We start from the raw sequence: 16,261 nt of genomic DNA, 5'->3' as shown, positions 1-16,261 counted from the left end.
TTCAGAACAGAGCACTTCATTTCTACTTCTATGTTGTTCTGTTACCAAAAGCAAACAAACATAAACGAACTGACTCCAATCTGTGCAATTAGTTTGCAGGAAAAGTGTCTGAAATAAGGAAAGGGGAATATTTGCCTCAGGACCCCCTTCTCTCAGAGTCAAACTGACTGAAATCTCAGACTAAATTGAAGATGACATACAGCTGAACATACGGGAAAAGGGACTTAATCTCAGCTGCTGGGCTCAGGGAGGAAGACTACAGTGGGAAAAAAATTATCAAAGGAATATTTTATGAACATCTGGCCCCAGGCAGTGGGACTTCTCATCTTTTGATGAGTGCAGCATTTTCCTGCCCTAACCTACCTGAGAAAAACAAAAGGAAAGCTTGGCAGCAAATAAACAAAAAGAGAGAAGTGGCAACCTGAATGGCTCATGAGTATTAAACAAACTATAATCAGCCACAGAACACCCTATTTTCCTTATCCTGTGGAAATAATACAGGCATATACAGAGATGTAAGTATCTCAAAGAGCTCTTAGAAAAATAATGCTTTATTACTAAACATGTGGAAGATATCCTAGTCCAGTTTTTACCTGAATGCCATTTTCTCCCCCTACTTGAGGAGATTTTGCTTCGACTACCAAAATCTGACAAACTCTGAATTGCTCAAATGAACAAGACAACAAGCAAACAAAAAAGGGAGTTTCTCTCAAAATATAATTTCAGAACACACAAAAAATCCCATCCCCAAAAACTAAACGAAAAAAAAGATAGTTTGGTGAAAAGCTTGGAGAAAACAGGGCAAAATTGCAAAATTTCTGAAGTAACACATTTAGATGAAAACATTTCACTTGGGAAATACGGCAAATTATTTTTTTGACATATTTTAAAAAACATCTTATTCTAAAATAATATTTTTCACTTCAAAAGCAATATAAATTAAAAATCTTATTGAAAATGGCTGTATGACTTGAAAAGGAAAATAAATGTTTCATTCTGGGTCTAACAAAACTTTCTGGAATCACCTGAATTTTTTTCCCTTTTCCTATTTTTTCATTCAACCTGAATCAAATTTTCTATCTTTCTAATGTTTTGACTAAGCAATGGTTTCAGTAGATGCTTCAAGCCATCTCAGCAAAATAATTTAGTGTTTTGTTTTGATTTTTTTTTTGTTAATCTGCTCCAGAACAAAATATTTTATTTTTTCTAAATAGTAAATTGAAAATTCACAGAAATATCATCAATTTCTCTTGGAATGTTACCAGTCATCCCCACCTCTTGCTTCAGGATCACAGACTACAGCTTTTCCTGAAATTCAGAGATGAATATATAGTAGAGTAGAAAGTAATAAACAACATTTTAAGATAGAACAGAATCACTTACAGAAGTTACAGTGAAACCGGACAAGCTTTCAAACTCAATCAATTTATTACAATGGCCCTTTTAAGGTGCCTGAAAAAATACTCAGTGTTGTGGGGAAAAATGTAGCTACTAAGAGATCATTTTCTGTAAGCATTACCATGCCTGTTTCTTTCAGGTGGAACATGATGCTTTTGTGAGCTGTTGAAGCAAAGCTGTATTATGTGAGCAGCATCTCAGAGCCTACTCTTGTCAGGTTTTTAAAAATTCTTTTTGTACCTAAGCCTATAACAGTGAACCATCTAGACAGATAGCAAGTAGATACCATTACAATACCTGTGAAAGACAGGCAAGACACACTTCAAAATATTTTTCTGTCACGGTTTGATGTGTGGGAGGGTGGGGGTTCTGGTGGCAGGAGAGGGGCTTTGCTCCCTGTGACCTCCCTAGTTTTGGAACCGGGTCAGACCTGGTTCTGGCCACCAGATCAGACTGCCATCCACCTTGGGGTTGAGCCAATCAGCGCCTCCGTGAATTTCCCTATTTAAGTCGGGACAAAGGAACCGGAAAAGGTGCTTTGCCCAGGAGCGAGGAGAGAAGGGAGGAGGGCACTGCCCCCGCTCCCTGGCTCCCGGCTGGGTGGCTGCCTGTGTCGGGCCGGCGCCGCCCACCGAGGATGGTGGCGGTGGAGCCGGCTGGGGAGCTCGGGGAGCACCCCACTCCCGAGGTGCCCACTGGGCTGAGTTCACCTGGAGAGGACTGAGATCTGAGAGAAACAGCCGCATCGACAGCAGGTCAGTGAGGATGGAGTGGGAGGAGGTGTGCTGGAGCTGAGGTTCCCCTGCGGCTGGTGGTGAGACGGCAGGCGGCCCCCCTGCAACCAGGACGGCCTCAGTGGAGTAGAGATCCACTTGCAGCCCGTGGGGAGAAGATGCCTGAGCCTGAGGATGGTTGTGTTGGGGTGCATGACAAGGCAAAGAGGCATCTGGAGTCTGCGTGACGACCCACGCCGGAGCAAATGGCAACAACTCCCTAAGAATCTGAGACTGTGGTAAAGCCCACACTGGGGCAATCCATGGGGAAGGATTGTTTCCAGTGGGCTGGACTCACGCTGGAGAAGTTTGTGGATTTTTCCTCGTGGGTATGGGATCCACTGGAGCAGGGGAAAAGGGTGTAAGGACTCCTCTTCCTTTAAGAGAGAAGCAGCAGTAACAGCACGGAATGAACTGACCTGCACTCCCCCAGTCCCTGCCCCCTGCGCTGCTGGGGGGAGGAGGTAGAGCCGGGAGGAAAAGGAAAGGGTGGGGGGGAAGGAAGGTGTCGGTTTTAAGATCTGGCTTTGTTTCTTTTTATCCTCTCACGTAACCGGTTTTATTTCCCTTTGTCCTTTTAAGTAACCATCAATAAATTATTTTGCTTTTAAGAAAGCCAAGTCTGTTTTGCCCGGGACCATGGTTGGTGGGTGCTCCTTCTGTTCTTGTCTCGACCCTCAGTCCCTTTATTATATTTTTCTCCTCTCCACTTTACTGGAGAAGGAGAGACTGTGTGAGTTTTAGTTGCTGGATCGGCCTAAAAGCACGACATTTGAAAAGCAATAGTGAGTTTATAAAAACTACTGTGATTTTACAATACCTAACCAACATATCAAAGATCATACTCCGAACCACTGAGTCTCAGATGCTGTAGGAAATGATGTTAAATAGGGCTGACATTATGGAGATTTGCTAACTGACTCAGAGGTTTAAGGCAGTATAAACAACAGTAAGCTACCACATTTCGTGAAACAGATTTGGCACCAAAAAGTTAAGTTCAGTTTTAGGCGCTATGAAAGGGGCTTCCAGCTCTGATACTCCAGAAGAAGCGGCATGATAGCTTTGACTGCTTAGTCATCTAGAAAATGCTTATGCATGTTCTTTTAATTCCAATTTATTGTACCCAAAATCAATGGAAATGGTCACAGTGCGTAATGCTAGGAATGCGACTATGCCTTTATTGGATCAAGGCCCAAATGATCAGTTTTGCCAAGGAGTGCTTTTGGAATCCACCGAGCCACACCCCCATGCCACTGACTGTGGCCTCTGCTTTCCACCCATAGAATCATAGAATCATTTGGTTGGAAGAGACCCTCAAGATCATCGAGTCCAATCATTCACCCTGCACTGTCAGGGTCCCTAAACCATGTTCCTCAACACCAAATCCACACAGTTTTTAAACACCTCCAGGGATGGGGACTCCACCACCTCCCTGGGCAGCCTGTTCTAATACTTTACAACCCTCTCTGTAAAAAAATTTTTCCTGATATCTAACCTAAATTTCCCCTGGCGTAACTTGAGGCCATTCCTTCTTGTCCTGTCATTCATAACGTGGGAGAAGAGACCGACCCCCATCTCCCTACGACTTCCTTTCAGGTAATTGTAGAGAGTGATAAGATCCCCCCTGAGCCTCCTCTTTTCCAGACTAAACAGTCCCAGATCCCTCAGCCGCTCCTCATAGGACAAGTTCTCTAAACCCTTCACTAGTTTCGTCGCTCTTCTCTGAACCCTCTCCAGCACCTCAATGTCCTTCTTGAAGTGAGGGGCCCAAAACTGGACACATATAGTATCAAGAGCAAATAGAAAAACACAAGTATATGGCTGTTAGGGATTAAAAATTTGAATTAAAGATGCAATTCCACAAGAAGCCACTGCATGCATTTTTAAATCTTCATTTTAAGTCTTTGTGTGGATGAAAATCACTGCATTTACTTCCCTTGATTTATAGATCATCTGTCTAACTGCTGTTCATAATCTGATCAGCCATATCATTAGTATAACAAAACCATAGCTTATGTCTATAGCTTTTAGCACAGTATAACTAAAGGACTATAATTCTAACACATTTTTGGAGTATCCTCATACATCATTTAATTATGAACATATATGCATCAGCCTTTTTCTCAAAAAAAAGCCTTTCACAATGTAAAAAACTAATAAAAACTTGCAGGGATGCACAATGTGTTAATTGAGAATAAACGATGACTCGACATTTGAACTTTCCTCTGAGAAACAGAAAAGAACTGAGAAGCTGTTTTGAAATGGAAAGTGGGTGTCCCTCTGGGCATGGTGACAGAACGCAATAGCCCTTGTTTCCTCAGCGTATGTATTGAAAGCGAAGCTGTGACACAGTGCATTTTGAAATGTAGTGCAGTCACTCTGTTGGGAACCTGGTTCCTCTTGAAGCATTATAAACATTTTGTTTACACTTCCCGATGACCACGTAATGAAATGGAACACTTTTATTCTCTTTGTTCTCCTCTTCCGAGGTAGCCTGTTTCTCCTTAGGCAGAGCTAAGATGAAGGATACACTCATGCATGATTCTAACTTCTTACAAAGCTACTGACTGTAGCTCAGAATTTCCTGGTTTTCTAATTGTTTCTTTATTGTTTAGATGCTATTCTTCCTGAGCAATTTGGAAAAAGAGAAATATGCTTTGTATCTTCTCTTTAAAGATTTCAATTTCTGGGGAAATTTCTCTAATTTGCTTAAAGTCCCAAGGCTGCTATAGAAAAATTTCCTTGACTCAGGAGTCTAAAAAGTCTATAGGAGAGGAGTCACGAGCCATAAGACTTTTATGAAGTCTATAGAGGAAAACCTCTGCTACTTAAAGTCCATCCTGCCAAGTAATGCCCTCCCCTCCTATCGTTCGAGTCTCATGAGGAGAAGGAACAATTCTTCCAAGTCTCTCAGAGGTCAGCAAAGAAAAACCATCTCTAGCCCTGGAGGAACTGGCCTTCTCTTACATAGATCCCAACCAGTGCAAAGTCATTTACTTAGCTGATGAAGTTTCCCTAAATCCTATAACGAAAACAACATGGCTAGCAAAAGATAAATATTAGCTAAATCAGAAAGGGAAGCTAGAGTTCTTCCCAGCTGCTCTATTTGCTTTGGGTGTCAAGGAAGACAGTAAGGATACTAACCTTTCTCGAATCCCTGTGTTTCCTGAACCCTGTGCAAAAAGTTGTAGGAGATGAAAACCATCTGTGAAGAAGCTCCTTACAAAGGTGTTAAAAAGCTCCTCAGTTTTCTTATAGCCTTTGCACTCTGTGACCCTGGTAAGCATATAGGGTACAGAGGTTACATTTTAAAGGCAGTAGAAAGCAAATATTCCAGGGACTTGCAGTTGGTGAACTGGGGAGTTGGCTTCCAAGAGGGTAAAAAACCCCACAAGAGGTAAATCATTAGAATTCTCTTGAAATTCAAAATATTGGGAAAGTTTTTGCTCAGAAAAAATCCAGAAGTTGTAAACTTCAGATAACACATCTAACTTCAAACCAGCGAAGGGAGAGAGGAGGGTGGTTTCAGCTTCCATCTGCTGCAGCACAACGGCAATGACCAATTCAAAGGCATCAGAGGAGAGCTGTCTCAAAGATGTGTATCACACCACTGCCATGCACAAGTTTCACCCAACGGCTACTCAGTGTGCATCTCTGTGTATGTCTGGAAGCCAAGATGGAGGTGCCAAAAGTTGAGACTAACAAAAAGATGGTCACAAACACATCTTATTATAAAGGACTTCGAGACTTAAAAGAAAAATGACATGGGGAAAACGTGTAAAATTTCTACAAAGTTTAAAAGAACTTTTCCTCTCTTCAATACCAAAAATGCAGTAAGTTCTTACACAGCAGGTTATCTGTGATTTTATTTGCCTAAGTGCTTAGGGGACTTCAGTTTAGAGGAAAACAAAGTACCAGTTAAATACATATTTAAGTGATAAAGGCAGAAAGGATAATTTTTAGCTCTTGCATAACAGAGGCCACAGGATTTTTCAAAATCAATTTGTGCTTTAACTCGAGCATAACTTCTAGAAAAACATTCAGTCTTCATTTAAAAATTTACAATAATGGATAATCTATCACAAACTTTGATAAGTTATTCCAATGCATAATTATCCTGATGAAGGATATTTTCCTTATTTCTAATTTGAACATGTCTTTGAACTTGCAGTCATTTGATCTTGCTGAACCTTTGCTAAATTGGCAAGCCCTCTATTAAGAAACGTTATTTTGTCCTGCAGATACTAATAAGCTATGATCAAAATATCCCTTGACTTCCCCCAGATAAGCTCCTGAAGCCATTTTTTCCAACTCTACAGGAAATTTTCCAGTATTTTCTTTGAATTTTGCTCATCTTTGACCTGTGGAGATTAGACCTGGACAAGTAGCTAAATCTACATTCTAAAATATATCCTCTCCAAGAAGAGATCCCTAGCACCCAGATCAAGGACTATGGAGTGGTTGTACACACACCATTCAGGGTCTAGCTCTTTATTGAGCCACATTCATACTATACAGTACTCGCCTCCGAGGGCCTAGTTCTTGTTCCTTCAGTTTTTAAACATAACGATTATTTTGGTTGCGTTTCTCAGGGTTCGACATTATGAGAGAGCCATGCTACCATTTTCTAGACTGGCTAGTTTTTCTCGTGGAACTGAGGGTTTACGTTGTGTGCACTGAAGAATGTCATCAGAGTATGCAGGGATATTACAGAGTATGAAGTCTTCTTGATGCAGTGTTGAAGGACTAGAAAGAGGTGCCAAACAGAACATAGTCCTATCCATACTGCCTTCCAGAAATATTTCCTGGAGCGAAATATCAACAAATTATACTCTTTTTTTTTTTTTTTTTCTTGACAAAAGACAGGTTGCTCCCTGTGAAAGACAGGGTACCAACTAATTTCTGTGCCCTGTGGATGATCAGGGAGCCAAAGAGTGAAGAACAAACTAGGGAGGTAAGTTATCTGACAGTGCAGTATGTCAGGAATAAAAAGTCTATACCCAATAGAAAATAAATATATCTCTTGTACTCATACTTGAAATATCCCTGTTTATACATCCAATGATCACACAAAGTATTCTGACAAACATATTAAACCTGGAGCTTATGTTCCTCTGATTATGCATCCTGGACTGATTCTCATGTGCTTTTTCATTCTTTCTGAGTGTACAATTTTACACGTCTGCGCCTCAAAACACAGAAGTGTGAGTAAGGGTCACAAATTTACATCAAGCCAGAGTAACTGGACTTTGAGTGAGCTCTCTTGAACAGAAATCACAGAATAGTACAGACTGTACAGGGTTCCTGTGCAGGAGGTCCAGCCATTGAACCTCCCTGTGAAGGCATGTTTGGAAAAAGAGATCACAGAAGGCTTGTTTCCACAGATAAAAATTGAGGAGGTTTGCTGGAATTTGCTGAATATTTGCCCTGATGAAAATAAGAACATCATTCAAAGCTCTCCACCAATGAGTCACTCATTTTTAAAAGAAAAAAAATCTGTTTCTTGATCCTCAGATCCTGTAAATCAGCATAGGTCTATTTAACTCAAGAGTCAGGCATTTAAAACAGATCTGGATCTTTTCCATGATGCTTATCTGTGTCTTTTTCTTCCTCAGAAAGCAGCAAAAAGTGAAAAGTAACAGGGAACATTGCTTTAAATTATGTGGGGTTTTCTGGTTTTGATCATCTCAAAAGCATCATATTTAGTAGGAGTTGAAATGTCAATAATTTTACAAGGTTTCCACTTTGGACTAAGCAAAGAGGAAAAATGCACCCTGCACAGGTGATAATTATTTTGACTGGCTTCTAATATTAACAGTAGTCCACAAGGCTAATTGTAGGGACAGGCACAATGAGTAATAACCAGTCACAGCTTTTCTTGGTCTGATGTTCAGTCAATGCCCTAGCAACAGTGGAGGAAATGTGGCTCATGGGCTGAACAGCCTTTCATGTATTTCTTTGTAGTTAGATTACAAAGAGATTTGGGGTTTTGCGTTCAGAAGCAACCAGACTACCTCCCTCATCACCACCCTCAGTGGGCAGTTTATTGCCCCTGCCACCACCTAAATGGGCAGTTTATTGACTGGGTGAGATTCAGGAGGAATAGAATGTTCTGAGAAATGGATTAGGAGAAGGAAAGCAGCACAGAATGAACAAGCCTAAAAATTAACCACAGTATTTTAAAAAAGAGGAAACACAATGTACTTTAATGCAATGATTTCATCCAAAGGTCAGCTGCAGGTCAATCCTTCCTCCAAAGCCTATTCTGTTCTAGTAACAGAGGGACAGGATTAGGTTCCCAGCAGAAATACAGGGATGCATTTGCTTAAGGAAAAAACATGCGTGGAGCAGTTTAGCATGCTCATGGCCAAACCGAGGTATAGTTTGGATGGGCGGACCATAAGGTGCCTGGAAAGTAAGCTGGACTGCCAAGCTCAAAGAGTTGTGCTCAGCAATAAAACATTCAGATGGCAACCAGTTACAAGTGGTGTTCCACAAGAGTTGATACTGGGGCTGATACTGTTTAACATCCTGATTAAACATCCCGATTGATGAGCTGGAGACGAGATAGAATGCATCCTCAGCAATGTCACACGTGATACCAAACTGGGGGCTGTGGCCAATAACGTGGGGATAGGCCTGCTATTCAGAGGGACCTTGGCAGGCTCGACAAGTGAGTTAGACAAAGCTCAAAGTTCAACGAAAAGTTGTGCATGGGACTATACCTGAATGGACAGTACAGGCTGGAAGACAAGTAGATAGAAGCTTTTCAGGAAAAGTCCTAAGGGCCTTGGTGGACAGCAAGATGACCATCAGCCAGCAGAGTGACCTTGCGGCAAAGGCGGCCAACCACATCCTGGGCTATATTAGTTCCTTAGATCAAGGGAAGTGATGACCACTCTTTACTCAGCACTTGTAATACCATATGTGAAGTACTGTTTTGAATTTCTCAGTCAAATAAACACACTGACATGTTGGAGTAAGTCCAGCAGAGAGCAATCAAAATGGTTGGAGGCCTGGAGAACATGCATGAAGAAAAGCTGAGAGAACTGGGCTAATTCAGCCCGGAGAAGAGAAGGCGAAGGGGATTTCTTCTTGCTGTCCGCAACTACTTAATGGACTGAAATTCTTCTAAGACATGCACAGACACAGAATGAGAGGTAACTGATACAAATTGCAGCAAAGGAAATTCTAATTACAAATTAGGATTTTTTTTACTTTTATTTTTTACTTTACTCACCATGACAGTAGCCAAATATAGGAGCAGGCTGCCTTGAGAGGTATCCTTGGAGATATTAAAAACTCAATTGGAAAAGGCCCTAAGCAACCTGAGTTGCAAGAGGACTAGAAGACCTCTGGAGATCCTTTCTGACCTAAATTGCCTATAATTCCATGATCCTATTTGGGAAAGCTTCTCTTTTCACTGTCTCTGCTAAGGACTTGAGACCAACAGTGTAGGAACTGTTAATGTATATAGAGTATTGCAGTGATCATGTCCTCCCCTGAGCTCAGTTCAATACAGAGAGGTGGAGGAAGGAGGGTTGAGGAGCTACAGCAGGGACCATTAAAGTCAGGATGTAGCTGAACACAGAGAAAGAAGAAAGACAATGGGGAAAGGAAAGAGCTGAGCTGCTTCTTCTGAGATTTGTGTCCACTCAATTCTGCAGATTCTTCTTTCTCAAAATATCTCCAACTCAAGGAGTATACAGTATCTTGATATTTTTTTTAAAGGGGAAAGGTTTATCCTAAACTTAATTTGCCCTATCACTAAAATGATTAAAGCATAATGATTTCTGTAGCCAATAGCACCTAAGAGAGTGATCTGACTATGACCAACTGTTCTTTGTTGGCATTCTCTTGGAGGTGACCGCTTTGACACAAAATATAGAAAGACATCTTACTCTGCTGCTTTCTGTGACGGGCACCAGGCTATGCATTAGAGTCCAAAGATGGAGTCCAACTGTGATGCCTCTTTCTTTGCTTTGAGACTATGGCTAAAATTCCTGTTTCTCTTTCAAAAAAGAACTGTCTTTACACAATCACTTTCATAAGCACATTGAGAAACTGGAAATTGAATTTGCACTTCTGTCTACTTAACCCATACTTAGGGCTAAACGATAGCTAGCTGTTCTATTACTCAATGACCCCTCTCCACTTGAGGATGGGAACTGGGAAAAGGAAGGAAGATCTGTAGGTTGAGATAAGAACTATTTAATAATTAAAATAAAATAAAATAAAATTAAAATTATAACAATAATAATATCCCTGGAGGTGTTCAAGGCCGGGTTGGACGGAGCCTTGAGTAGCCTGGTCTAATTGAGAGGCATCCCTGCCCATGACAGGGAGGTTGGATTAGATGATCTCTGAGGTCCCTTCCAGCCTATGACATTCTATGATTCTATGAATATATACAGACAAGTGATGTACGGTGCAGCTGCTCACTCCCCCTTGACCAATGTCCAGCCTGTTCCTGACTAGCGATCCCAGAGCAGGAAAGTCCTGAAATTGCAGTCCTGGGAGAGAGAGAGTATGCCTCGAGAGCAGAATGACAGGCAAGATCCTCCAGGGACAGCAATCATAGAGAAAGAGAGCCTGTCCCCAACAAACTTTCCAATTTACAGTGAGTATGACGTCACATGGTACAGAATACCCATTTGCCAATTTAGGCATCAATCACTCTGGCCACCCTCCCCAGACTCTTGGACATCTGGATCATCAGCAGAAGCAAACTGAAAATTCCTTGATCACTATGGACACCTGCACATCATGGCTGGCTACAAACTAAAACAAAGTCTCTTACCAACTTTGCTCTCACCAAATCGAGTACTGCAGTCTTTTTAAAAATGCAGCTTACTTTAGAAATGTAGCTTCTCTGAACAGAAAAATTATTCTATGATTCTATCTGAGTGGAACCACGACAACTTCAGATGAGAAAGTACTGGGTTTACTATTACTATGTATTTTTCTGGGGTTCTCCTGCCATATAATAGAAGTTTTTGTCCTCAGTTTAGGCACCTCGATGCCTCTACTAAGCTTTTATGTTCAAGTCTTTCATGTAAATTTAACCTGCTAATGATAGTCCCTCTCCAAAAAAGAGAGGGCATTTCAGAGTGCTGGACAACATAATTACTCATCAAGCTACATATGTTCACACAAAGAACTGTCTCGATTGAGCTAAAAATACCATACTTCAGAATGACTCTTTACATCATTAGATTGGAATAAGGTATATATATGTTCTGTTTATGTACATTACATGGAGATCTACATTATGAACTCAGGTCAGACCAGTAAAAAAACTAAACTAGAACAATTTAATCAACTAAAAGAAATACTTCTTATTTACTCCAAGACAATGGAAACCAGAATCTGGTATAGACTGTCCAAATGCCATTGTTTTTTCTATCACAGGGTTCTTCAGAGATGAAAATTTCAGTGTTTCAAAGAAAGTCAGGTGGTGTTTTAAAAAAAGAGAGTTATTGCAGGGTCTGATAGATTCAATTGCCAAGGAGCAGAGGATGTATCTCAGAGAATGCAATGAACAGTAGACTAATTCAGTTGCAGCAATGTCATTATTATGTGGATAGGCCTCTCAAACTAGAGGCACCATTTTCAAAATCAAATACATATTGACCTGCATTTCAGATATGTCAAGCGTGCTGTAAACAAGTTCTCAGTACATCACATGCTTTAGAAACTGCATGAGAAAGACTGGAAAGGAAGCTCTTCTTGGAGGGCAATCAGCTTTAAGACAGCTTATTTTTAAGTGCAAACTGCAGATTATAGCCAACAAAGTTAGGGATGTGGTCATCAAAATCAGATTATCATTTTAGCTTCCCACCATTGACACAGACAAACTGAGATTTCCTGTTGTATCTAAAAGCAGCAATGTGCTGGCACTGCCGAAACTACTACCTGTACAATGTGCATGATACCTGTACTTCAAATGCATCTTTGTGCATTATAAAGCACATGTGTAGCAGTATGCTTTGCACTGATAAATGTATTTGCTGAATGGGCTCACAGTATCTTAAAGAAGGAATCATAGAACCATAGAATGGTTTGGGTTGGAAGGGACCTCAAAGATCATCTAGTTCCAACCCTCCACTACACCAGGTTGCCCAAAGCCTCATCCAGCCTGGCCTTGAACACTTCCAGGGATGGGGCATCTACAACTTCTCTGGGCAACCTGGTCCAGTGCCTCATCACTCTCAGAGTAAAAAATTTCTTCCTACATCCCATCTAAAACTACCCTCTAATAATCTAATCCAATAATTTAATAATCTAAACCAAAAAACTGGTACAATATGAATCTGAGTAGGTGAAGAAAGTGTTACTTTTTGCCCTGACATTGGTGTTGAACTTCATTTTTTCATTTTTAAAAAAATCATTAAAATGTAGTTTTCATCTGTTTGCAAAGGCTTCTGTACTTATAACCAAACCTAATGATACCAGTTCCTGTACCAAACGTGACAGATGTTTTACTTAATGGGAGCTGGGAATACTGGAATGGCTTTTAGAGAGGACATGGCTAAACCAAGTCAGGCCCCGATGGTGGGTATTTAAAGGTTTTGCAAAACATGAGTTCTCTGACTTCTTCATTCACTGAGACAATTCGGAAAAAACTCCTCTCTCAAGCAATCACTATACCCCTTTCTTTAATCCATGAAGAAAAGCACTAGTTTTAGTCAGAATCTATGGAATATGTTTTGTAAATTAGTGCTATATTCAGATGGGTGTCACGGAATTCTGACTCTTCCAGGGGGGAAAAAAGTAATTTTGGTAACAGATCTATCCAGAATTAAGCAATGATAACTGTTTAAAGCATTAATTGCGAGGATTTCTGAAAAATAGGAATGTATGATTAAATAAAAAGCAGTCACTACTTCTTAACATCAGATCCATTATCATAATGTTGTGAGCAGAAGCCCATGGCACGCAGATGAAAGCAGTTACCATGTTTCCGGAGCAGGACCACAGGCAGTTTCATGACTCTCCCATTCCCCTCTTTTGCACTGCTTTACTAGTCATTTGCTTTCTGTACTGAAGAGGCACAGTATCATCATGAAGAAGCACAAGATGTGATCCAGTCTAATTTCATATAAACAGTCTGCTCTGCCCTTGTCTTTAGTGTTCACAATTGTTAAATATTATGCAAAAATGACATAACATATGCTTCCCACTTCCAATTCACCTTCCATAGGTCCTTTTTTTCAGCGAAACAATATAGGAAATCGATTCATTCTAGCATTCTTCCAGTCATTACAAACATGGGAGTAATAATGCACGGTGCACACGTAGCCTAGTGCTAGCCATTCTCTTCTGTTCTCAATCCACAAATCTGGTAATGTGACATTTCTCAGTGTGGGAGTATGAATCTTCAGCTCAAGCTGTTGAGACACCTCCTTACAGTATCTAGTAGTTGCACTGACGCAGTGTATTTCAGATGTGCCTCAAATCCTTAGGATGGCCTTCTGAAGTACAGAAGTCTGAAATCCTCTGGGCCAAAGCTTTTACAAATGCCTCCTCGGCACTCAAATTACAGGCACAGATCCATTCTAAAGCTCTATTTGAAAGATGTGGAGTCCATTCTCAGCTGATGTAAGTTGGCCCTGCTGTACTCAAGCCAGAGAAGCCAGGGGTGATCCACACCAGCTGAGGAAGTGGCCTGAAATCATGAGAACAGTCACCAGAAACTGCTTTTAAAAGCTATTCTCCACCATGATGGAAAGTATAAGCCAGACAAAATTCTAGAAGCTTTATGCTTAGAATTTCTTTGACAATATATTTTTCTGAGGACTAAGATGACTGTTACTCCAGAAACGAACATCAAACCATACAGTGCAATTCTGTAGCTGTCAGCTTAACATCTGTAAAGACAAAGTCGTAGTGCAGCTCAGGCAATACTTTTGAAAGCACAGTTTATTAACTGAAAGACAATATAGACTATACAGAGAGAAAAGTGTGCTTTAGCTAATGTATGAGGAGTCTATAAGAATTAATTTCAGTGTCAACAAGCAAAATGGAATGAACCATAGGTAAAAAAAGTTTTTGATTAAGCAGCTTACTGAGTTTCAGCCAATGAGGTACAGAAAAAACCTGGTTACCTTTGTGGTAGAGAAGGAACTGGTTTTAAAATTGCTTGAGGAAAGGAAAGTTATCTCAAATAAAGGATGGTTCTAACTAAGAACTTTTTGAACACCAATTAAATTGTCACTGAACTGACTTTTGAGTTTGGTCTGGTTTTCCTAAGATTATATTATCACGGACTAAAGTATGACTTGGATTATCTGCCTGTGCAAATGAGGAAGATGGATGAAAAACAACCAAATAAAATCTTTCTTTGAAAATCTGTGTTGGCTGTCAGGAGATTTGGCCTGGGCACACAGGAATAGGAGAACACACACGCTTACTGGGTTTAAAGAGCTAGTGGAGAAGGAACAAACACACCTTCGGCTTTAATGCATCTGCTTTCTGGGACTCCCCCAACCTATATGTTGTTCAGAGTGGCTCAGACATAGAAAGGTAGGAGTGAAAGATAAATTATTTGCTTCAGACATTTGGAGGAAGCAGTGGAAGAATTTTGACTCAAAATGCTCCTGCCTCAAATCTGCCAGGGTTGGGTCTAGCTGAAGAGGGTCACATAAAAATCTCTTTTCTTAGGACTGTATCCTAGGGCTGTAGTAAACACACTCCCAAGAGCAAGAGCAAAGCCTGTCTCAGAGCTTCCCCCTGATCCAGCTTTGTTGAGCTCATTAAAGTTTCAGGGTTTTGGGGGCCCTTTTACTGTTCCTACGTACAACTTTAAGCACCTGAGTTTCTCAGCCTTCCCTTTCTTGGCCCATTGTCTTCCATGAGTGTTTTGCTTACAGTTATTGCCTCTCTTCTCCACCCCCAGCACCCCCGCCCCCCCCTCTAGTTTTTGAAATCCTCCTCAGCCAGTGTTGCATTGAGTGTAAATTATTTTAATTTACTGAACACATCAAACAAACTCCAGTTTCACTTGGTATTTCATCTTCCTTCAGAGACTTATACCTCCAATCTTTGCTAGATTACTGAGGCAAACAATGAATTCCGTTAAGAAAATTATAGTAAATGATGTTGATTCTGTCAATAACATCGTTTGCTACTTCTCAGAGGCTGCACTGTTTCACTCAGTGACCTCTTGTTCCATGTACTTGAAAAAACATCATTTCAGTTCTTATGATCACTTGTCAATCTTCCATTCATTATCTACCTTCCGGTTTTCTTTCTAAAGACAAGAAAGTTTTATAACTACAGGTGAGTTGTCTGGAGAAAGAAATTGTGAGCAGACTAAAATCATGGGCAGGATTATGTATGGCCTGGTAGGTATGTATTAACACATACCAAGAATTAATACATGCAAAGTATGTGAAGGACTGCAGACATTCAATTATTTTTGCTCTCAATGGAAGAATTTTGTGATATACAGACATAAGTATCACTATAAAAAATTTGTAACAGTAAGTTAATATAAATAAAAACTTTACAGCATTTTTATTTATGTAATTGCATTTTAGATACAACCCACCATATATTTCTGAGTTATTCTAACGTTATGTGTTTATTACAAATTTCTCTCTGCCAGCATTAAAATGGCAGAAAGGAAAAAACAAAAATAAAGCAGAAAGAAAGTAACTATAAAAGGCAGTCATCTAGCAGTAGAACAAAAGATACTGCTTTGTGGTGCAACACTGAACAGAATTGACATCAACAAGTTTAGTTGTGCATAACATAAGCTTTCAGGTTGCAGGACAAATCCATGAAACCCAGCTCTGCCTCATGCTTTTGGGGAGTCTGGGGGAAGGTGGGGCAGGCAGCCCAAGCCTTTATATATGCAATTCTGCTCTGGCAAGTGGAGAACCAGGAAACAAACCTCTTTTGCTAAAATCTTGTATCCATACTATCTGTGTTCTGTTGAGCTATTCTTTTGAACATTTTCACAGAACAGAGATGCTTTGCAGAAGCTGAAGCACAAATTCACAAAAACTGGCGTGATTCCCCCAAATATACAAAGGAATATAGAAATACAGATGACCCAATCACAACTTGTGCAATCCTTTTTTTAG

At 40.4% G+C, this 16,261-nt stretch overlaps 1 protein-coding gene across 3 annotated transcripts in view; it reads right to left on the bottom strand.

Annotated features, from left to right (window-relative positions):
* The window catches only part of LARGE1 (LARGE xylosyl- and glucuronyltransferase 1), a 204,591-nt gene that overhangs the window by 47,533 nt on the left and 140,797 nt on the right, over positions 1-16,261 (bottom strand). The gene's annotated exons all lie outside the window — the stretch shown is intronic.

The sequence above is a fragment of the Tauraco erythrolophus genome, chromosome 4 (genome assembly GCF_009769465.1).
Source record: "Tauraco erythrolophus isolate bTauEry1 chromosome 4, bTauEry1.pri, whole genome shotgun sequence".
NCBI lineage: Eukaryota > Metazoa > Chordata > Aves > Musophagiformes > Musophagidae > Tauraco > Tauraco erythrolophus.
Note: the sequence above shows the minus strand (reverse complement) of the source record. Positions and strands in the feature narration are given on the sequence as shown.